Here is a 25,330-nt window from a genome sequence, read left to right on the forward strand (position 1 = left end):
GGTTTTTCTGGATCAACAATATAAAATGTTTTGAACGCTTCGATGTGGCATGTCGGATCCGGCCATAACGTCTGGGCCGGGTTTGGGGTATTACACAAATCCCCTTATTTTTAGGCTAGAGAATAAAAAAAGGTTAATACTAGTACTTTTAGTTCCTGTGGGTTCGACATTCTGGTCTTACTATAAGCTATACTATTGTTCGATAGGTGTTCTTGCCTTTATCGTGATAATAGTTAGTTTTCAAGTACGATCAATCATAAATATAAAACTTATTACGCACGTCATGGAGTGTTATTTTTCTTTATCGTCCACAACCGTATCTTCTTCCTCATTGATGCCATGATTTTTTTAGGAACATCCATTGTCAGGTTTTCTGCGCTTCGCCTCATATTTATTTGATCAAGATTTCTTAACTTGGAAATTAAACCCCCCACACTTAAGATGTACATTGTCCTTAATGTACAAAGATAGATATATAGAAAAGAATATAAACATAAGATAGGGAGAGAAGTGAAACTTCCTGAGTGATGAATGAATTCTTTGAGCTGAAGTTTTGGAAAATAATCGGCGTGAGGGTGGAGGAGGATACTCCAGTGGTGGTAGAGGTTCATTAGTCTATAAGTTCTGCACCAAAGAATATTATATATGGTGGTAGCTATGGTCGTGGTCGAGCAGGACATGGCAGTCGTGGAGAACCTTTCCCGGTGGAGTTTTTAGTTACTATGTGATGATGAGCTGAGGAGCTCTTTATAACTGTGATAGAATTAGGAACTCTTTTAGAAAATATATAAGGAAGAATAATTACTCGATAGGAAATAGCCAAAATTCAAAATTGTTAAATAAAAATTATAAAACCTAATAAAAATAAGCTTAAAGAAAAACAAAAAGTATTCTTAAAGTAGAATAAAAGTAAAAACATAAAATAATATATAAAAGTTTTTAAACATCTTCATCGCTAGATGGTTCACGAGGTGGGAGTGGCGATGAGATGTGGAAGTGCTGAAAAATCTGGTGTAGTGTAGCATCAATGTGATGGAAGTGCTGAAAATACTGCTGCTCGAATCGAGTTAGGCGCTAAGAGATGTCAGCGTATGAAGCCGCCGCATGAACTGAACGAGAGGGTGGTGGTGGCTAAAACAGTGGGTCCTCATGACATTGAGGGACATCATCGGTAATGTCCTCGAGGTCCTCCTCCTCGGTGGATTGGGCGAGACAGTACTGAAGAGGGAAGGTGCCATGTCGCTTCTCGATCATCCTCATACTTTGCATGCTCGAGATGCCCTGTGGGTACATTTGGCCCATGAGAGTGAGGGAGGATGATTGGGTTGCTATGTTGAGAAGCCCGAAGTGCCGAGCCAACTGCGTCACATAGGGCCCAATGGAGATGACCCCCTTCCTATGCCGCTCCATCTAATGTTGAATGACGGGGGTAATGAAATAAGCAAGGTCTATGACATGCCCGTGTGACATACACCATAGAAAGTAGGCGTCGTGAGTGTTGACGACGCCAGTGCTCTCTCGCCTTCCTGTCAACGTGTGAGCTAAAATAGCCTGTAAGTACCTCAGAGATAGAGGGAGAGCTGATGCCTTGGAGCGGCTAGGATTGTAAAAGGCAGCGCCAGGGGTAAGGGCGTTCCAACACCGTGAAGGAGAGTGATGGATGTGGCAATTAAGAGCGTGGAGTTCAGTCTCCTCCATGAACAATTTCAGTTATAAGAAGATCAATTACCAAGTGTTGGTAATTATCTTGAGTAATTATCCTACAAAATATGTCATAAACAAGTGTCATTATAACTTCAAATACTCTAATCAAGATAAGGATAATGATATGGATAAGAATCTTCAGCAAATCAAACCTTAACCTTTTTTTTCATGTTAGTCGAATGGATGAGGATAATTAATTCATATTCTAGCATGGAATTCTCCTCATTTGCTAGTTTAACTATATGCAATCAAGACTCATGAAATAGTTAAACATGCCAACCAAAGAATTTTGACTACACCATAAATGTTGTTATATCTGTCGTTTGAACAAGAAATGGAAGTTTCCAACACTTGGATTTTCCAAAGTTGATGATAAGGAAAGTACATAGATGTTCCTTTGTTGCATCGTTGGGTCACGAAGGATGCGTATGGTTATATTATCAGTTAGGTGAAGGATAAGCTAGCTGGATGAAAATCACGTACACTTTAGCTAATAGGAAGGAATATGCTTGCGAAGTTAGTTTTTGCTGCCATTCCATTTTATACCATGCGGACAATGAATTTCAAAAGGCATGTGTGTGGATATTGATAGTGTCGAAACCATTTTTTTGAAAACGGGCATCGACTTTGTTCGTAAGAGAAGATTAAAACGGGAGTCGCCACCGATCTTTATTTGGTGTGATCGGATCACCTTTGCTTTAAAAAAAACAATTTTAGTTTACTAAAACGGCATTTTGGTCTACGAAATTCAAGAGAACAAGTTCGGGAGTCGGTTATGTACGAGGAAGGATTAGTACCCTCGACATGCCCAAAAATTGGTACCGAACTGATTAATTAGTGTCTTAATGTCAAAAATTAAAAATCGGGAATAGATTTGTAATACGATCCTTTTTTATTAACATCGATTTTAAAATTCTTGAATTAGCTCAAAACGATTGTTAAAGATTTCCTTATCTCGAGATATCGGAGAATCACATCTCGTAAGTTAGGACACAATACCATGAATTCCCGAGCGTAAGGTCGTCTTTAAATTAAATTGGAACCCCGTGTATTTTAAAACTCAAAAGGATATTTAGCTATTTAGAATCAACAAGAGAACCGAAACCCCGTATGTTAGGGCACAATTCTTCGATATTCCAAAACGCGAAACATTGCCTCATTTTGAAATTTCATTTTTTGAATAGTAGTGAATACGGTATTTAAACGACGTATGTTATTTGTTCAGGTTAAAATAAAGCGTTTTATTGGATAAATGTATTGGGGTTTAATTCATGAGGCGATGATATGAAAAAATATAGTAATGAATGTAAGACAAATACACATGGACACAACATTATACAAATGATAACAATAATGCAAACTTACGAAATAAACGAATCAAAATTCACATTATGGTAATAATCACACAATGTACATTATTTAAATATTAACACTAACAATTAAAGACAAATGAATTTAATAATAATTTAAAAGGTATAAAGCAAATAAAAATGAATAAGATGTAAAGCAATTTTAAAATGATAATAGATGAGATTAAAATAATGTGAAAAAAAAGAGATTTAAAATCGACAATATACAAAACAATTTAAAATAGAGGATATGTATATATATAATATTAAAATAGGTAATATATATATATAAATATATATATAATAAATACTTAAAAAAACTAAAATGAACAATAATACAATTTAAAACAAATAAGAGAGTTTAAAATAAATATTAAGAGGCTCAAAATAATAATATGTAAAAAGAAATTTAAAATAAATAATATATAAAATTTTTTAAGTAAATAACATATAAAACAATTTAAATTAAATATTATACATGAAAATTTAGAATAGAACATATATAAAATAATCTAAAGTAAAGAATATGTTAAAATAAATAATACGTGAGAAATAAAAAATGAATTTTAAACGATTAGAGTAGTGTAAACGAATAAAGTATGAAAGGAAACTTAAAATGGATAATACATATACAACCGTTTAAAACAAATAACGATAAAAAATATTTAAAAATAAGTGATATGTATAGTAGTTAAAACAAATAATATATGTAAAAATATTTAAAATCTATAACAATTTACAATACATAAGACGTAAAAAGGATTACGATAACTAATAATAAAATGGTCTAATATAAATAATGTAAGATAAACAAACTTAAAATAACTAACAATAAAATAACTCCTAAAAAGTTGAAATAATAAATAAATGAACAAATTAAATAGATTAGGACTAAGCTGAAATTTAATTAAAATTTAAGATGCAAATTGTAAAAAAATAGGCCACTAAGAATCGAAGTGAAATGTGCATAAAGAACGAGGGACTGATTGGGAAAATATTCCCGCCCTCCATGCGCAGTGTTTCAAACGGGACCAAATTGAGATGAGAGCAAAGAACACGGGATCAAAATTAAAAAAAATGCAAAAGAAAGAATAAAATGGGGCAAATTGAAAACAAGAGGCAAAACAGAAGGACCCACAGCGCAAATATCCCATTTGAGCTTTAAAAACACGCGGATCGCCCCATTAATCGGGTCGGGTCGCGAGTTTCCTCTCCAAAATGGCCCCGTTTTGAGGCGTGTGGGGAAGGTAGTAAAACGCTGTCGTTTTACTCTGCTATTAAAGCCCATTTTTGTTTTTTTTTTTAATTTCAGCAACATCTAAAAAAAGAATTAATAAAGAGTTCTCATTGCTCTCCCTTCACTCCTATGTCCAGCGATAGGGTTTCCTGGTGTCCATTGCGCTGCCATTGTGGGCCAATGGTCGGCGTTGCGCGAATGGGATTTTTTCAGCTCCGAGGAGGCCAACGGAGGTGAGTACCCTCCCTTTTCTACTCTTTCGTTTTATTTTTTTATTCCAAAAAAATATAAAAAAAAAACAAAAGCAACAGATATTTAAGAGCAAAAATGAAATAAAAGAGGAATCACCTTCTAAAGTTTTGGTTTTTATTGATTTTTTGTATTAGATTCTCTTTGTTTTTTTTTTTTTGTGTTTCAAAACTGATTTAAGAAAAAAGAATAAAAAATAAAGGATAAAAAAAATAAAGAAACGGAGATAAAAAGACGAGAGAATGAAGTTCAACCTTTTTGTTTTTTGATTGCTTAAATCGTGTCTTTTACAATATTTCGTGTTTGTGGCTATATAGCCGAATACAAAAATGCTTTAGTATATTCATTGCTACTGTTTTGCTTCGTTTCTACTTTTTGCTTTCTTTTTGTTTCTGTTTTTGCAGACTTAGAAGGTCAACAAGGGTGAAAACATGCCATTTTGATGCGAGGAAGCAGCCATTGAGAGGAGGGTACGCTGACAGAGGCACGTGGGGTGCGGGGCAACCAAGGCTGCGGCGCTGGAGTGGATGGGAACCCTAGGGTTTCCTGAAAATTTCAAATATTTTGGGCCAATCGGGCCTTGTGATGTTGGGCTCAGGATTTTGGGTTGTGTTTTGGGTCTTAATTGGGCTGATGGTTTAGGTTAGGTGTTGGGTCTTTTAATTGATCTATAAATATTTTGGGCCCGGGCAAAATTTGGGTCCTACAGCTGCCTCTCTTTGCTCATTGTCGTGTAATGGGAATGGAGCAAAGACTATAAGAGGGCCAATTTTTCCTGAACCCACTGGGTGGCGCTTTTTTTTCTTCGAGTGGCTTCAATATGCCCTACTCCAATCAGCTCTACTGCAACTCCAGGGAGATAAGACTTGTTATTTCAACCTGTTTCACTGCAGCTTTAGGGAGGCAAAGGTTTGTGATCCATAGCTTCGATTTACTCCACTGCAACTTCAGGGGGGTAAGATTTGTAACTTCAACCTGCTCCACTGCAACTTCAGGGAGACAAGGTTTGTTTTGATTTGTTCTACTGCAACTTCAGAGAGATAAGATCTGTAATTTATGGCTTCAATCTGTTCCACTGCAACATCAGAGAGGCAAAGGTTTGTGATCTATAGCTTCGATGTACTCCACTGCAACTTCAGGGGGGTAAGATTTGTAACTTCAACATGCTCCGCTACAACTTCAGGAAGACAAGGTTTGTTTTGATTTGTTCTACTGCAAGTTCAGAGAGATAAGATCTGTAATTTATGACTTCAATCTATTCCACTGCAACTTCATAGAGATAAGACTTGTTTTGATCTACTCTACTACAACTTCAGGGAAATAAGATTTGCTATCTCCAGTCTGCTCCACTGCGACTTTAGGGAGATAAGACTTGTAACTTCAACCTACTCCGCTACATCTTTAGGAAGATAAGGTTAGTGGCCTCGATCTGCTTCACTGCAACTTCAGGAAGATAAGATTTTCCATTTTCGTAGCTTCAATCGATCTTGTTACGTTGTCCTCTGAGGGATATGACTCGTAAAATTAATTTCTTGAGCCTATGCTTATGCCAAATGATTAGGATGTCATGAATGAATCAAATTCCCCAACCAGATGTGTATGGGTGATGTTTGAATGAATGCAAAAATGTTATTTTCTTTTAATGCTTAATTTGATATTACTTGCTGTTCATCGAGGTTTTATTACTGACGTATTACTCTCCCCTTTTTCTTTAGCTGGTATCTTTTTAAGAATAATCACAATTTGGGCTATTCTTTTCCAATGTCTCCTTGAATTTGGGTAATTCAAATTAATTAGTCCCGTTTCAAGTCCTTATTTTATTTAAAATCATTTCAGAGTAATATGCAGAACTCATTTTGGATGTCATTAGTCCATTAATCGTTATTTCAATGAAAAGTGCTTGAAAAAGATTATCGCAATGGACAAGATGAAATTTTATTGAGAAAGAGCTGGAAATGAATAATATAATCAAGATAGCAAATTCGCTAAGATACAAACTAAATAAAAAATAAAAAAAATAGGTGCCTCGGATATCGTAACATGAGCTTCTCTGCCCAAAACTTCTTGAGGACCCTTTAAATTTGATATGTGTTTAGAAGACCAAGAGTACTTTGTTCATGCCCCAAGATGTAGCATCCCTCCTTCTTGTTAATTTAGAGAAGACAAAATTACTGTATGCCCCATTTCGATCAAAACTTGAATTGCCCATTCCTGGGTTTTTAACTCAAAAACCTTTTGGTCTCAAAGTGCCCTTTTTGCTGGTTTTCGCCTTAGCCTTTCCTTTTTTTTAGGTAAAGTACCTCTTGAATGAATCTAAATTCACGGGGTTAGGCAAGCTTTTGCCATCCATCTCAGTCAAGATCAGAACTCCTCTAGAGAAAGCTTTCTTCACCATATAAGGTCCCTCCCAATTTGGCATCCATTTTCCTCTGAAGTCCTTTTGTATGGGGAGAATCTTTTTTAGAACAAGGTCTCCTTCACAGAATTCTCTAGGGATAACCTTCTTGTTATAAGCCAGCATCATTCACTTTTGGTACATTTGACCATGACGAATAGCTTTCAACCTCTTTTCTTCAATTAAGTTCAACTGGTCGTACCGCGATTGGATTCATTCTTCTTCATCTAACTTTAGTTCTGACAGGACTCATAGAGAATGAATTTCAACCTCAATAGGCAAGACCGCCTCCATTCCATAAACCAAAAAGAAAGGTGTTGCCCCGGTGGAGGTTCTGACTGACGTTTAGTAGGCGTAAAGGGCGAATGGTAATTTCTCGTGCCAATCTTTATAAGTCTCAGTCATTTTTCCCACGATTTTCTTGATATTCTTATTGGCTGCTTCCACCGCACCATTCATCTTTGAGCAATACGGTAACGAGTTATGGTGTTTGATCCTGAATTGGCTACAGACCTCTGCTATCATGCTGTTGTTCAAGTTCAGTGCATTGTCGGATATGATCCTCTCAGGCATCCCATATCGACATATAATCTCCTTTTTTAAGAACTTGTTGACTACCGATTTCGTGACGTTGGCATAAGAAGTGGCCTCTACCCACTTGGTGAAGTAATCGATGACCACAAAGATGAATCGATACCCGTTAGACACTTTTGGCAAGATTGGTGCAATGACGTCCATGCTCCACATGAAAAAAGGCCATGGAGAAGTCATGACATGAAGAGGTGAAAGAGGTACATGAATCTTATCTCCGTAGATTTGGCACTTATGACACTTTTTTTCATAGTTGATGCAATCCCCTTCTATAGTGGACCAATAACATCCGAATCTCATGATTTGTATGGCCATTGTAAAACCATTAGCGTGTGTTACGTAGACACCCTCATGGACCTCTTCTAATATCTGCTTAGCTTCGACAGCGTCCACATATCTTAAGAGTACCTGATCCTTCCTTCTTTTATATAGGATCTCTCCGTCCAAGACATAGTCACTGGCTAGCCTTCTCAATGTCCTTTTATCAGTTTCTGTCGCTTAGTCTGGGTATTCACGATTCCTCACGTATCGTAATATATCCTGATACCAAGGGTGATCGTCCTTTTCTTCTTCTTCTTCGATGTTGTAATAATGAGCCAGAGCCTCATAGATACTCATTTGGATAGGCTTCACATCCTCCTGTTTATTTACTTCGATCATTGAAGCTAAAGTTGCCAATGCATCAGCCATCTAGTTTTCATCTCGTGGGAGGTAACAGAAAGTGATATCGTCAAACCCCTCAATTAAATCTAGAACCAACCTTCGATAATTGATCAACTTAGGGTCTCTTGTCTCCCATTCACCTTTGAGCTAATAGATCACTAATGCCGAATCCCCGTATACTTCTAACATATTGATTTTACGTTCAATGGCCACACAGATTCCCATGAAGGCATGCCTCGTATTCTGCCATGTTATTTGTGTAATCAAAATCCAATTTACTAGTAAAGGGATAATGATCTCCATTTGAGGATACCAGAACTGCCCCGATTCCATTACCCATAGCATTTGAGGCTCCGTCAAAATTCAGTCTCCAAGGATGATCTTCTTTAGAGTCTTCTTCCGTGGTCGCAAAGTACATTAAGTCTTCATTTAGGAAATCAAAACTCAAAGGCTCATAATCTTCTAGAGCCCTATTGGTAAAAAAATCTGCTATCACACTCCCTTTTATAGCCTTCTGGTTCACATAGACTATGTCGAATTCAGAAAGCAAAATTTTCCAATGAGCCATTCTTCTGTTCAAAGCATTTGACTAAATCATGTACTTCAGAGGGTCTAGTTTTGAGATAATCCAAGTTTATGGTACAACATGTACTGTCTCTGTCTTCGGGTTGTCCAGATCAAAACACAACACAATTTCTCGATCGGCAAATATCTTGTCTCGCATTCAGTGAACTTCTTGCTAAGATAGTATATCACCTTTTCTTTTCTTCCTGACTCATCATGTGGGCCTAACACGCATCCCATGGAGTTCTTGAACACTGCCAAATATAGTATCAGTAGTTTATCTAGGCAAGGTGGCATCAGCACCGGGGCATTAGACAAGTAATGCTTGACTTTATCAAAAGTTCTTTGGCACTCTTCATCCCATACACCTGGGTTGTGTTTCCTAAGGAGGCAGAATATCGGGTCACATTTCTCTGTTAGTTGTGAAATGAACCGGGCAATGTAATTCAGCCTTCTTAGGAAACCTCGAACTTCTTTTTGAGTGCTTGGCGGAGGTAATTCTTGTATGGCTTTGACTTTATCTAGGTTGATTTCGATCCCCTTTTCACTGACTACGAATCCTAATAGCTTTCCTGACTTGGCGCCAAAGGTACATTTCGTAGGATTGAGCTTTAACTGGAACTTTCTTAATCTTAAAAATAGTTTCTTCAAGACTTGTACGTGCTCCTTTTCTGTTTTGGATTTCGCAATCATATCATCGACGTAAACTTCGATTTCCTTATGCATCATGTCATGGAACAGAGTTACCATGGCTCTCTGATATGTTGCTCCTCCGTTCTTTAGTCCCAGTGGCATCACCTTATAATAGAACGTTCCCCACATGGTCATGAATGTGATCTTTTCCATGTTTGCAGAATGCATCTTTATCTGGTTGTATCCCGAGAATCCATCCATGAAGGAGAAAAGTGAGTAATCTGCCGTGTTATCCACTAATGTATCAATGTGAGGTAACGAAAAATTGTCTTTTGGGTTGGCTTTGCTCAGATCTCGATAGTCCACGCACATCCGTACTTTTCTATCTTCCTTAGGAACTGGGACTATATTGGCTACCCATTCTGAGTATTTAACCACTTATAAGAAACCGGCGTCGAATTGTTTCTTGACCTCCTTCTTTATCTTTAACAAAACATTAGGTCTCATTCTTCGGAGTTTCTGTTAGACTGGCTTGCACCCTTCCTTTATGGGAAGTCGATGTACCACGATATCGGTATTCAACCCGGTCATGTCTTGATATGACTATGCGAAGACATCCTTAAATTCTTGTAGTAACTCAACGAGGTCTCACCTTGTTTCTACGGTGATAAATTCCAATCTTCACCTCTCTTCCCTCTCCTAAGCTCACAATTTCCACTGACTCATTGTGAGGTAAAATTTGTTTCTCATCTTGTTCTACCATTCTTAACAAATCCAGAGATAAGTTATAGTTTTGGTCATCTTCAAAATCTTGAGAATCTTCTGTACACATATCTTACTCAAAAGGAGACTTTGAGTCAGTAGCAGTATTACTCATATCGTTGATATCTGGAGACCTGTTATAGAGATGAAAAAAAGTCCAAAGAACGAAAGAATCTAAGAATATTTATTGGTGGTATGATTATGAATGAAATGGAAAGAATAAAAGAATATTTGCTCAAGATAATACGCAAAGATGCATTCTTATTAAAATAACGATATTGGATAAGAGCCTATTTTACAAAAGGATTCTTATTGCCCCTAGGCTTAGAGCAATAAGCTTGTTTTGGACATTACTCTGAATTAATTTTAAAAGTTACAGGGATCTCCTCCGCGGTCCAATTGTTTAAGATGCTCCCAGGCGTATATGGGCAAATGCCTACTTGATTCTCTTCTCTCGTTTCTTCCTCGGATATGGCGTTAATGCTCAAAGCAGCCCCTTTCCCTGTCGATTTTCCTTCAGAGTAAATGGTCCCTCCCGACACAAATGTTCTAGATATATGAGGAAAGATCATGGGCTCCCATTTGACCTCCTCTCCGTTTAAACGCACTCTTCTTCTCTCTTGCCTTTTCTCTATTTCCTTTTTCTTTTACCTTGCATCTAGTTTGTACCCTAAGCCAAAAAGGTCTCGTTTGTCCGTAAGCATAGGTGCCTTGATCCTTCCTTGTAAGCTTCTTCCAAGCCCCTTTTCGGGTAAAGCTCCTTTCCTAATCGTCAGTTGTAAGCCCATCCTGGTAGTTTTGGAGATTTTTGGGCACCGGGACCTTGTTCCCTTCGACGACGAAGGTTGCATTCACAAATTCTAGTGATCAAAAAGAACATTCTATTACTTCACATCTGTCCCCACATATGGTGCCTCACTGGTAACGGAGGTAATGATATCCTCTTCCGCGTTTACAGTCACCAGTCGGCCTTCCGTTATAAATTTGAGCTTTTGATGTAAAGATGATGGCACTGCCCCCGCTGAGTGAATCTAGGGCCTCCCCAATAAGCAATTGTAAGAAGGTTTGATGTCCATTACTAAGAAATCCACCTCATACGTGCTTGGACCGATCAAAAGGGGTATTTCAATCCTTCCCATTACTTTTCTCTCGGTGACATCAAACACCCTTACTATATTTTGGCATGTCTTGATATGAGAACTATCTACTGGCAACCTATTCAGTGTGGATAGGGGTAAGACATTTAGTGTAGACCCATTGTCAATCAATACTCCTGGTAGTGTATGTCTTTTACAGCGGGTGGTGATGTGTAGCGCCTTTGTTGACCCCATTCCCCCTAGCGGTATTTCATCATTATTGAAAAATATGAAATTATCGGTGCTTATATTATTGACGAGTTGAGCTTGTTAACATAGATATCATCTGTGACGTAAGTTTCGTTTAGTACCTTCATTAACGTGCTCCGATATGTCTCTGAACTCAAGAGCAAAGCTAGCACCGAGATGCGAGCCGATTGCTTATGTAACTGTTCAACCACGCTGTACTCACTATGCTTAAAGAACTTTAGGAATTCTCTAGCTTCATTCTCGGTTATTGGCTCGTTGATTGGCGATTCGAGCCTGACCGTCTTTTCCTTCCTTTGTTCGACCACTAGGGTCTTTCCTTTAACAGTTTCAGTTCCTGTACTCGCGGGATCATAACGTCTCCTGCTGCGTGTATAGAAACCTACATCTTGGTTCTCCCTTGAAGCGTTAGCCGGGTTCTCCCTACCCGGGATCGTCACGTTGCAGTCATAATTCCAGGGAACCCTTTTACTATCCTTGTAAGGGAAGGATACCGGCTTCTGGATTATGACTCTCGGCGCCATTTGTACTTCTGCTTCATTGTTCTTTGGTCGCAAAATTATCACCACAGGATGATTATCTCTTTAAACCTATTTTGTTGTTATTTTCTCTGAGGCAAAACCTCTCATTCTTCTGGTCCTTCGATTTCTTCGTAAAATTCCATATCCTTATTGTCCATTAGATTTTGCACTATAGACCTGAACTTATTGCACTCTTGGATGTCATGGCCTTCATCATCATGAACCTCACAGTATCTTCTTGCTTCTTTGAGCCTTGAATCTTGTGTGACTAAACCTCTTTCCACCATCATCTTCCAAACCCATTTCAACGGGATTTTTACCTTTGATACATCTATCTTGGTTTTCCTCCTTCCCTTTTCAATTTCGCGTTTACCCCTTTGTCTGAATGACTAGGTAGCAGATTCCCTGCCATATTAGGTCCTGTGGGCTCATCGAATTTCACAACGCCCATTCCTATGAGCCTTTCGACTACCTTTTTGAAGGCAGTGTAATTCTCAATCGTATGTCTTGAGATTCCAGCATGGTATTCTCATTGAGCGTTTGCATCATACCACTTAGGGAATGGAGGTTGCAGGGGTTTCAAGTAGTAAGGTGACACCATATGGGCATCGAATAAACTGTGATACAACTCCCTGTATGACATTGGGATAGGCGTAAACTAGACTCTTTCTGTGTTAGGCCTCGGGTTTGAATCTTGTCTTGTAGATCCTTGATGGCTGGTAGTCACTGTCTTTGGTTGGCTCACAGTGACTGGCTTGGAATAACTCTTATTGTATATGCTCGCGTTGTTCACCTCATTTTCTTTCCTTTTCGAAGCTGATCTTTTGGCATTTTCCCCTGTTTCGATCTTTCTGCATCTTATCGCGTTTTCTATCATCTCTCCTGACATTACTATGTCTGAGAAACTCTTAGTAGCGCTTCCCAACATGTGGTTGATAAATGGAGCTTTCAGAGTGTGGATAAAGAGTATAGTCGTTTCTTTCTCCAGAAGAGGTGGTTGGACTTGCGTCGCCACCTCTCTCCATCTTTGGGCGTTCTGCCTGAAGCTCTCATTTTGTTTCTTCTCCAAGTTTTATAACGTGATTCGATCGAGTGCTATGTCTGCCACGTAGCCATATTGCTTCATGAAAGCTTGTGCCAAGTCTTTCCATGAGTGGATTTGCGCGCGACTTAGTTTGTTGTACCATTTGGCCACAGACCCGACCAAACTGTCTTGGAAGGAGTGGATCAATAATTGATCATTATGAACATACCCTGCCATTCTTCGACAAAACATGGTGATGTGGGCCTCTGGATAACTAGTTCCATTGTATTTTTCAAAGTCTAGGATTTTGAACTTAGGAGGGAGGACTAGGTCTGGGACCAAGCTCAAATCTTTACCATCGATCCCACAATGATAGTCAGCACTTTCCATCACTCTGAACTTTTCCTCTAACCACTTGCATCAGTCTTCCAAATCTTTTGAGAGCCCCGTACTCACTCTTTCTTCTTCTACCATGTTATCCAGATCAGAGATTATAGGATTAACAGGGTTATCCCCGAGATTAGAGCCTGAGCCCGTTTGATAATTGATTGGCATCGAGGTATCGGCCTGAAATTGCTGAGGCCTGATCGTAACGGATGGTCTTTGCATGTGTAGCTCGGGTTACGTTTGAGCATTCATCGGGGTGAAACCAGGAGGTAGAGGGGATCTTCAGTAATGGATGGCCTCTGCGTGCGTGTCTCATGCTGTGTTTGGGCATTTGCCGGGGTAAAACCAGGGGGGTAGGGGAATCTCCATTGTTATTTCCCATATCGGCCATAGGGCCATTTCTTTTGTCCGGCCTACTAGTCAGTAGTCGGGTTAGCTCTTCCATCATATTTCTTTGGGATTCCAGCATCTGGTCTTTCATTTCCTGCTGGATTTTTGCTAACTATTCTTGCACTTGTGCTTGCATCTACTCCTGCATCTCTTTCTGCATTTGCTCTAGTCTCTCTAGTTTTTTATCCATTGCTTTAGTTTTTCTTCTTGTACCGTAGGGATGTGTATTTGGGAGATTTTCGTCAGTTTCCAGATTACTGAAACATTTTAATTAATTAGGGTCTTTTCATGAAATTTAATGCATATGATGAAATGTAATGCAAATGAATGAATGCAAAAAGAGGCGTTGATTCTAATTCAATTTCATTAGAACAACTTTACTAGAAGAAAAATTTCTTTACATAGAACGGATGATTACATATACGACTTTGCCCTAATGCCCAAAGCCTTAACCTTCCTAAGAAGCCAAGCTAAGTTTCGGCCTCGATTTGATTCTGACTCATATTTTAGGCTTAATACATCAGCCTGAACTGCTAAGGTTTGCAAATGATAGGCTATCTCTCGAACTTGAGCCACAGCTTCGCCCATGACATAATCTCTATTTCTGATTTGATCTTGAGAGTGGTGAAGTTGTTCTTTGCAATGTTCATTGTTTGCCACAAGGAATTCCACTCGACTTTTACTATCTTGTAATGCCGCCTCGAGTTCCTCTATCCATCCTTTCAACTCCTCGATTTTGCTTAAGTTGGTCTTTAACTCTATTATGGAGTTACGGTTACGATGCATATGTAGCGATTTTTCCAATTCGACTATTCGAGCTTGTAATTTCTATTTTTCGCTTTGGCTTTCTGACGAACTCTTTTTCAAAACATCTTCCCGCATTTGAACATCTTGAAACTTCTTCTCCCAGTGATCACCTCTAGCCTTTTCTTTTTCAATTTCTTGACGCCACTGATCCGACGTCTTACCCAAACCGGCAGTTCTTATTGACGTACGCAGCTTCTTATAATCAGTCTTCAGACTATCCAAGTCCTCTTCAGCTTTATTTTTCCCTTTCCTTAGCTTCTCAGCCTCTAGCTTGTGGATGTCGACATCTAATCCTAGCCGCATCTTTTCCTCCTCTAATTGCTCTATCTTCTTTCCCAATTCTGAGCTCTTTTTCTCAAAGTCTTGTTTGATGATTTCTAGCTCGGATGGGACTACTTGTAAATACTCTTCTATTGGTCGGGCATTTTCATGACTTAGCATTGGGATGTTGTTGTTGACTCTTTTACCCCACCACCGATCATACTCAGAGGTCATCATTGGAACTGCCGTGAATCCTTTCATTCTTCGTGTTTGGTTCCAAGCATCTGATATCTCACGAACCTTCTTCTTATAATTGTTGTCTTTATAGGAGAACTCACATTGTGCCAACCCTTGTATCGTTGGTCTAAACTGTCTTGATCGATATTACCGTAACACGAGTAATGGAGCGTATCCAACGGCTCCCTATATTCTAGCCAGAGGGACCCAGTCAAAATCACCGCACCGATATAAGATCCCGTCGGAGATCAACCATGGAGCCCTCCATTCAACATCTTCGACTCGTAAATTCTGGAGAATAGTTATCCATTTCCTTTCTAAGATGTTGTCTCGCCTCGATGTAGCCACTAACTCTCTTAATGGGGAATAGTCCTTGGAGAAAACCTGATAAGAGACTTTTTCTACCTTCCAAAAATGGCTATGGAACCAAGCCAATAGAAGCTGTGCACAACCAATAAATCTTCCTTCGCCTGCTCTCCGACATGCATTCAAGGATCTGAAAGTTTCTGCTAGGATTACCGGGATAGGTGTGGTCCCTTTATCAAGGCGATCGAATAAATTCGAAACGACTTCCTCTACATGTCCTAATGCCTTAGGAAAGATAATCAAACCGTAAAGGCTTAAGGCGAAAACGTCAACCCTCTTTTTCATATCCGGATGTACTAAGATTAAATCCCTCAAATTCCTCCAATACTATCCCTTTTTTGCTTGATCCGAGCTGCAACCCATTGTTCGCTCATCCCCGTGGTATTCATCAATTTCTTCAAAAAATTCGGGACATTAACAGGTCTTGAATAGGCCCTGTCGGCCTGAATCTTCGGGCAATTAAGTAACGCCGTGTATTCTTTTACAATAGGTACTAAATCGACTCCTCCAAAGGTGAAGCAACTGTAGGCGGGATTCCAGAACTGCACGAGGGCTCGAAACAAGTATTTGTCCACCTTTACATCGAGCAGATAGGGTAGGTCACCGTAATTACAGTAAAAGAGTTGCTTGACCTCATTATTCCAACTATTCTATATATCCTTTAATTCTTGCAGGTCGTTCTAAGTCACACTGATACGAGTGAAATCCCACAACTCCGATTCATATCCGCCAGTCAAACTAACTCCTTTCTCTTGTTGCGTTCTCTCAAACCACACTTGGACGGCCGCATTATCCTCCACTCTATCAAGAAATCTTTTTTCCATGCTAAACTTTTCTATCTAGTAACCGAATGTGAATCAACACCTTTTTATGATGAGATGCCATGCAATAATAGCAAAATACAACAAGTCAATATTAAAACAAAGAATAAAACTCAAAGCAAACAGGAAATAATTAAGCATCTAATCAGGTAACCACTAGGGTTTGGTGCTCACTACATGTGGTTCGGTTCTAAAGTAAAGGTACCTGAACCAGCAGATTCCTCGATCCTCATCCATTATAGGCTCATATGGACCGAGTTCGATTTAGAGGAATACATTTCCCTACGGCTATACGGAGATGAAAATCTCACGAAGACGCAAGTACGGATGTATCCAGAAAGCGATCCACTATCCTATACGGAGGTGAAGACCTCACGAAGGAGTAGTTTCTCACTTCCACTTAAGGGGTAAAATTGACTGATTATGCAGTATGATGCGCATAAGTATACTTAAAAGAGTTAAACAGAAAGCCAATCATAAAAAAAACAAAAACCACAAAGGGGAAATGCCATGAAATGATCGCAAGTTTAAAACGAATTTTTAATTTTTGACAAAGGACAAAAACTAATCAATTTATGGCTCGACCTTCAGCAGAGTCGCCAGCTGTCGAACCATTTTTTTGAAAACGGGTATCGACTTTGTTCGAAAGTGAAGATTAAAACAGGAGTCGCCACTGATCTTTATTTGGTGTGATCGGATCACCTTTATTTAAAAAAAAACAATTTTAGTTTACTAAAACAACATTTTGGTCTACGAAATTCAAGAGAACAAGTTTGGGAGTCAGTTACGTGCGAGGAAGGATTAGCACCCTCGACACGCCCAAAAATTGGTACCGAACTGATTAATTAGTGTCTTAATGTCGAAAATTGAAAATCAGGAATAGATTTGTAATACGATCCTTTTTTATTAACATCGATTTTAAAATTCTTGAATTAGCTCAAAACGATTGATAAAGATTTCCTTATCTCGAGATATCGGAGAATCACATCCCGTAAGTTAGGACACAATACCATGAATTCCCGAGCGTAAGGTCGTCTTTAATTTAAATTGGAACCCCGTGTATTTTAAAACTCAAAAGGATATTTAGCTATTTAGAATCAACAAGAGAACTGAAACCCCGTAAGTTAGGGCACAATTCTTCGATATTCCAAAACGCGAAACATTGCCTCATTTTGAAATTTCATTTTTTGAATAGTAGTGAATACGGTATTTAAACGACGTATATTATTTGTTTAGGTTAAAATAAAACGTTTTATTGGATAAATGTATTGGGGTTTAATTCATGAGGCGATGATATGAAAAAATATAGTAATGAATATGAGACAAATACACATGGACACAACATTATACAAATGAATAACAATAATGCAAACTTACGAAATAAACGAATCAAAATTCACTTTATGGCAATAATCACACAAGGTACATTATTTAAATATTAACACTAACAATTAAAGACAAATGAATTTAATAATAATTTAAAAGGTATAAAGCAAATAAAAATGAATAAGATGTAAAGCAATTTTAAAATGATAATAGATGAGATTAAAATAATGTGAAAAAATGAGATTTAAAATCGACAAATATACAAAACAATTTAAAATAGAGGATATGTCTATATATAATATTAAAATAGGTAATATATATATAAATATATATAATAAATACTTAAAAAAACTAAAATGAACAATAATACAATTTAAAACAAATAAGAGATTTTAAAATAAGTTGTATAAGACAATTTTAAATAAATATAAGACAAGTTTAAAATAATATATAAAGAGATTTAAAATAAATATTAAGAGGCTCAAAATAATAATATGTAAAAAGAAATTTAAAATAAATAATATATAATTTTTTTAAGTAAATAACATATAAAACAATTTAAATTAAATATTATACATGAAAATTTAGAATAGAACATATATAAAATAATCTAAAGTAAAGAATATATTAAAATAAATAATACGTGAGAAATAAAAAATGAATTTTAAACGATTAGAGTAGTGTAAACGAATAAAGTATGAAAGGAAACTTAAAATGGATAATACATATACAACCGTTTAAAACAAATAACGATAAAAATATTTAAAATAACTAATATGTATAGTAGTTAAAACAAATAATATATGTAAAAATATTTAAAATCTATAACAATTTACAATACATAAGACGTAAAAAGGATTACGATAACTAATAATAAAATGGTCTAATATAAATAATGTAAGATAAACAAACTTAAAATAACTAACAATAAAACAGCTCCTAAAAAGTTGAAATAATAAATAAATGAACAAATTAAATAGATTAGGGCTAAGCTGAAATTTAATTAAAATTTAAGATGCAAATTGTAAAAAAATAGGCCACTAAGGACCGAAGTGAAACGCGCATAAAGAACGAGGGACTGATTGGGAAAATATTCCCGCCCTCCATGCGCAGTGTTTCAAACGGGACAAAATTGAGATGAGAGCAAAGAACACGGGATCAAAATAAAAAAAAAACGCAAAAGAAAGAATAAAAGGGGGCAAATTGAAAACAAAAGGCAAAAAGAAGGACCCACAGCGCAAATATCCCATTTGAGCTTTAAAAACACGCGGATCGCCCCATTAATCGGGTCGGGTCGCGGGTTCCCTCCCCAAAACGACCTCGTTTTGAGGCGTGTGGGGAGGGTAGTAAAACGCTGTCGTTTTACTCTGCTATTAAAGCCCATTTTTGTTTTGTTTTTTTTTAATTTCAGCAACATCTAAAAAAAAAAATAAAGAGTTCTCATTGCTCTCCCTTCATTCCCATGTCTGGCGATAGGGTTTCCCGGTGTCCATTGCGCCGCCGTTGTGGGCCAGTGGCCGGCGTTGCGCGAATGGGATTTTTTCGGCTCCGAGGAGGCCAACGGAGATGAGTACCCTCCCTTTTCTACTCTTTCATTTTATTTTTTTTTATTCCAAAAAAATATAAAAGAAAACAAAAGCTACAGATATTTAAGAGCAAAAATGAAATAAAAGAGGAATCACCTTCTAAAGTTTTGGTTTTTGATTGATTTTTTGTATTAGATTCTCTTTGTTTTTTTTGTGTTTCAAAACTGACTTAAGAAAAAAGAATAAAAAATAAAGGATAAAAAAAAATAAAGAAACAGAGATAAAAAGACGAGAGAATGAAGTTCAACCTTTTTATTTTTTGATTGCTTAAATCGTGTCCTTTACAATATTTCGTGTTTGTGGCTATATAGCCGAATACAAAAATGCTTTAGTCTATTCCTTGCTACTGTTTTGCTTCGTTTCTGTTTTTTGCTTTCTTTTTGTTTCTGTTTTTGTAGGCTTAAAGGGTCAACGAGGGCGAAAACATGCCATTTTGGTGCGAGGAAACAACCATCGGGCGGAGGGTACGCTGACGGAGGCACGTGGGGTGCGGGGCAACCAAGGCTGCGGCGCTGGAGTGGATGGGAACCTTAGGGTTTCCTGAAAATTTCAAATATTTTGGGCCAATCGGGCCTTGTGATGTTGGGCTCAGGATTTTGGGTTGTGTTTTGGGTCTTAATTGGGCTGATGGTTTAGGTTAGGTGTTGGGTCTTGTAATTGAACTGTAAATATTTTGGGTCTGAGCAAAATTTGGGTCCTACAGATAAAATTATTAGAAATTTTATTTTGAGTCATTATGATGCTAAACGATGCATTAATTTAATCCAGTGGGATGCTAAGTCTTAGGATTGGTTTGCACACAATATATTTTATTAACAAGTATTTTCTTATTAAATTCGGATTCCAATTGATCTAAAATTAATATAATGCTTTTCGAGTTTTAAAGTCAACTTATAAGTGGAAGGAAAACATTATGTTTTGTCGATATTTGAATAGTTTCTCTAGATTATGGAAAGGTATCTCTACAATTTGTGGAGCAGTTTAAGATGGCATAATTTGGAATTTAGGAATGGGAAAACCATTGACTTTTAGAGGGATAAATGTGACATGAGTCTCAATGCCAATTTTAGGCTCATAGATGTGATGGGCTTACACTACCTCAAGGCCCAACAATAAGGTTAAATGCCAAGCAAATCAAACCAAGATTCCACCAAAGCCAGTATGTGAGGATTAATCTTTTCAAGGAAACCAAGAATCATACATGCACGGAATGGGTGAAATGTATTAAAGTCAATTCAACCAAGCTGTCAATTTTCAACCTGAAAAGATTACTCAACTTTTGACAAATTTTTGGATGGGATCTAGGCATTTCTGGATTAAAATGTCTTCATAGCGTTTGAAAATCTATCTCTTAGATTCGAAACGCACTTTGAATCACTTCATTTTAAGTTTGAAAACTCAAGTTATGACCGTTTTAGTGAAGACCATGTGAACAGAATTTCTGGACGGGATTATGATAGGAATTACAAGTTTCAAGCTTTTTATTTGAGTTGAAATCATATTGGGTTCAAGTTTTAGGCTTAATTTTTATTACATATGAGTCTAATATTTTATTTATCAGCTCTTATTATTTTATTATTTTTATTACAAATTTTTTATAATTATTAAGTATTTTAAGTTATTTAGAGTTTTATGCCAACAAGAAAGTTTAGTTTAAAACTACTTCTTGTTTTGGTTAATTAGAGTTCTAGTATACTTAAGAGTTTTATTTATATTTATTTAGCTAGCCTATATAAAGGACTTTGCATTGTACACAAAGGAATCAATTTATTATTATTTAACAACTTCTATTTTGAGTTTTTTTTTTCAAGAATTTTTCTTGAGTTTTTTTTAGAAAAGTTTTAAAAATCTTTTCCATGGGGATCATCTTCAAATTTTTTCTTGCTAAATTTTCTTTCTTTGAAGGGAAATTAGAGTCGCTTGAAGGAGGTTGTGGATTCTTCTATTTCCAAGGCTCTTAGGACTTCTACACGCCACGTTCTATCTTTTCCATCTATCTTCTTTACTTTCATCTTTATTGTTCTAATCTTTGATTTATTGTTCTACTTTATTTATCTTAGTTATTTATTTTAATTGTTTTATCTGACTTGGATTCAGTTACGTTTCAGGTTGTGTCAAATCCAAGTTTTTTTTCTGAACGTCTAGAGCCCTAAGTTAAATCTGCAACTTGGACAAACTTTACGATCCGGTTCCACACACTCATCCATCCATTTCAACCATATCAAAATGGATAGAAGTTGAGTACCCATTTTTCATTATGTTCAGCAGGTAGAGAACTTGTCTAGTTCATTTACATCAGTTATGTCTATGATAGTAGATGATTGTTCATAGGACTAGAGTAAATTTGGATACTTAGTTCTCAAGGATGTTGTTTTGAAAATTGCTACTACCTTGGCCCTAATAGAATATGAGATTGATGATACACCAAGCTGGTGTTGGGATGAAAAGAGAAGTTCCACATTAAAGTTTGCTTACAGATCTTTAATTTACCAAATAAGGATCCACGATGGTATTAATTGAAAATATTTAGGATCTCTGTGAGTTAAAGCTTCCTTATGAATTGTTTGTAAAGGTAAAATCCTCACGAATTTTGAGAGGTGTAGAAGAAAACTCAATGATAATATGAATTGCCCTTTTTTTGTTACAATTGTGTTGAAGATATTGATCAAGTCTTAGAACATGTTTGTATGCCTCTAGCATTTGGTCTAAGTTAGTTAAGCATGAGAAATTAAATGAATTTCTTAGCTGGGGTATCATAAGTTGTGCTTTTAGGAACCTAAAGAGGCTAGATTATTGCTTGGAGAACCCAATTTGGATTTTGTTGTTGGGGACTGTGGAAATGTAGATGTCAGTGTACTTTTTACTAGAATTTTGTAGAGAAAGAAGGGGTCTGACAGTGAACTGTATGCCTTTTTTATGAACTAATGGATTTTGTGCTTTTCAATGTTAATATTTTAATGGTTCTAATGGAATGTGATTCATTGAAATGTGATTGATGAGAATATTCTTACTAGGAAAGTTATTTTACAAGGTTTAGTATACACTAGAAAGTATTAATTAAAATCCTAGGAAAGTTACATTAACATGTTTAGTACATCTAACACATCCTTGAGAATGTAAGGTTACTTTACAAAATTACCCTTATTAAGTAAAAAATAATATTAATGTATTTTAACATTTTATTATTAATAATATTTGAATAAAATATTTAATAATATTTACTATTAACAAATATTTAAATTAATCTACAAGATATGATTTTTTCATATTTTGATCGAATCCATTATATGAATACATTAAAAAAAACTTGCATATTAACTCAAGATTGTGAATATGTACGACTAACAATTTTTTCTTGTATTACATTCAAGGTATAAATTCAAGTATATAGCTTGAAACTATTTTGATACTAATTCTTTTAAACTGGTAGTTTGATTTTGATGTATGACATTTTTTCAATAGCCATTAGATTTTCAATTTTTAACACAAAGGAATTATCATGTAAGTTTTGTTAGGGTCACATGTCATATATCTTTCTTGATGAGAAAATTAGGCAATAAACTAATTTAAGATTTGAATTTGAGATTAGGTGATACCAATATTATTGTTGGAGTAACGAGATATCATCTGCGAATAGGCTTGGTGTGCACACAAATACTTAATTCTACATGTCTTAAAGTTTTTTATGCTAGAAAACATAATGTACTTATAACATAATAAAATATAAATATTTACTTTTAAAAACTTTGAAATAATGAATTGAAGTTGTATAGATGAATAAGAGACAACTACCTTTTTTTCTTTTTATGTTGGATAAATTAATTAGTACCCTAAGCATAAAGAAAATAAAGGTTAATTGTGTAAATATTTTCTTTTTATTTCTCATCTAGAGGAAAAGTAATTTTCGCACCAATTATCAAAGTAACCATTTTTCATTTTTTTTTAGGAAAATAACTCCCAAGACAAAACTATATTCCTTGGAGATGATCAAGTAGGATGGATACAAGGTTTTGGAGGATGGCATTGGGGTGCTTTTGAGGGGCTTGGACAAGCTTGGGACGTCAGGATTGAAAAAGTGGTTTTGGAGATTGATAAATTTTCAGTAGTAAAATGTTACGCATCAAGAAGGAAAGGAGTTGGCTCATATTGTCCAATTAAAGTTGAACATATTTATAGGAGGGCAATCTCGATAGTTTGGCGTCAAGGACTCTCTCCTTTGGGTGTTTGGATTTGTACAAACCTCCTTCTAGTGTTGGAACTACTCGATGATATTAGTCAAATAGTTTGACAAAGGTTATGCTATATGTTTAATGTTATTTATTTTTTAATTTCTGTTGATCAAAGTTTTCATTTTTCTTTGAAAGTTATATGAATTTTGAAATCCTAAAAATGGGATTCATACATTTCCATGGATGGAAATAATAAAGTTCAACCTAATTGCATTGCGTAAAGTAAGATTAGACTAATGGAAAACAGAAAATGCTTTATGCTTTACTACAAACAAATAGTATCCCCTCTTCTCATCATTTATAAAAAGGCAGGGTATCCAAAGATCCGACTTAAGATTTAATATTAACTAAAAGTTACACTTTAACAGTATGACTCTGCCCATTGTTTTAGTAATACTGGGAGTCCAACTAGCAGCAAACACCACAAGGTCTTATTATCTTTGATAGGTAGCGCCAGCATTTTGGTAAATAAATAAGTGGAGCTTTTTAGCGGGTGGGGGCAGATTTAGGGCATTTGAGACCTTGCTTCCCTTCTCGGCACTCCGCAGCGAACAGACCAGGCGGATATTTGCCGTAAAGGTTGATGTAGCTGAACATGGTGGAAGCACAATCGGTTCTAAAATCATTGATCTGTTTTGCATAAGGGCATGCGAATTTCTTGAACGTTGCACAACAGCAACGATTTGCTGGGTATTATAATTCAGGAATTCAAACTTAATAGATCAAGCTGCACAAGATTAAATAAATAAATATCAAATTTACACGAGATGTAATCTAATATATATACAATTGTACTCATTTAAAGAAATGAAAATATTTATTTTCATATCATATTAACATAATTGTTTATGTATGTAATATATCAATATAAAATAATATTAATTTGATAACGTCATTAATAATTTGTGAAAATTGAATTAAATAAAATTTCATGTTCAAAATCAATGTTCGTAAAAATTCATGTACAGTTATAATATTTATCCCTAAAATACAATAAATCATGTTAAATGATCTTCCAAAACATGAGCGAATCAAATCTAAGAATTTAACATTATGTTCGGGTATATCATTGTAAAGGAAAAGAAAGGTAAAAGGAAGATTTTATTTTGTGTAGATAGTTTGAAATTAATAAAGGAAAGTTTTGTTTGGTGAAGAGAATGATTATATGTAATAATTGTATTTGTAAAAGATTAGTAGCATAACTTGAGTATTTTACAGAAACATCACTTTCTTTTTTCCAATTTTTGTAGAAAGTAAAGGATATTCCTTTGCTTAAATGAAAAAAATCCAAATATTAAATTGTTGGGATAGAAAGAAAAGGTTAAAAGTAGAAAGGAAGACCTTTCTTTACCTGAAGCAGATGGCTGGTTGTAGAAGCGAGAGAAGCGGAGCCACTATCTGCATCAGAACATTAAGACAAAACTAAAACATCACACCATCTAATGTATCTGATACAAGTTGAGATGAATACCAGAAATGGAAGTAGACGCAGCAGCCATAACTATGATAATTGCCAAATAAGACAACAACCAATTTCTCTCCATTCTTTCTTCTTCTTCTTCTTCTTCTTCTTCTTCTTCTTCTTCTTCTTCTTAGCCAAACTAGTTCAATACTATGTGGTTGCTAGTTAGAGATGGTTAAATGCGGATAACACTGCTTTGATGACTGAAAAGCAACGCCTTCATTTGATGGAAGACTTGACACAGTCAACATGATCTAAGTCTTTGCATACAAGTGGCTGTCACATTTAAGTTAGATTGTTTTACCAATTTTTTTGTGTTCAATAGAAAATAATTTATTGATTAACGAAAATAATTTCATTTTACTGTAAATTGATTTCTCATTTTCGAAAAATAATTCTCTACTTAGAAATTTTATTTTTATA

The 25,330-nt window shown here is 36.0% G+C and overlaps 2 long non-coding RNA genes across 2 annotated transcripts in view; one reads left to right on the forward strand and one right to left on the reverse strand.

Moving 5' to 3' along the window:
• Positions 1-25,330, forward strand: part of LOC128286906 (uncharacterized) — an 83,743-nt gene that overhangs the window by 4,110 nt on the left and 54,303 nt on the right. The gene's annotated exons all lie outside the window — the stretch shown is intronic.
• Positions 23,922-25,206, reverse strand: LOC108463479 (uncharacterized). Its single transcript, XR_008277594.1, has 2 exons — positions 24,797-25,206; positions 23,922-24,172 (listed from the first exon to the last, which is right to left on the reverse strand). It is a non-coding gene; the product is annotated as an uncharacterized LOC108463479 (long non-coding RNA).

Source organism: Gossypium arboreum, chromosome 13, assembly GCF_025698485.1.
Source record: "Gossypium arboreum isolate Shixiya-1 chromosome 13, ASM2569848v2, whole genome shotgun sequence".
Classification (NCBI taxonomy): domain Eukaryota; kingdom Viridiplantae; phylum Streptophyta; class Magnoliopsida; order Malvales; family Malvaceae; genus Gossypium; species Gossypium arboreum.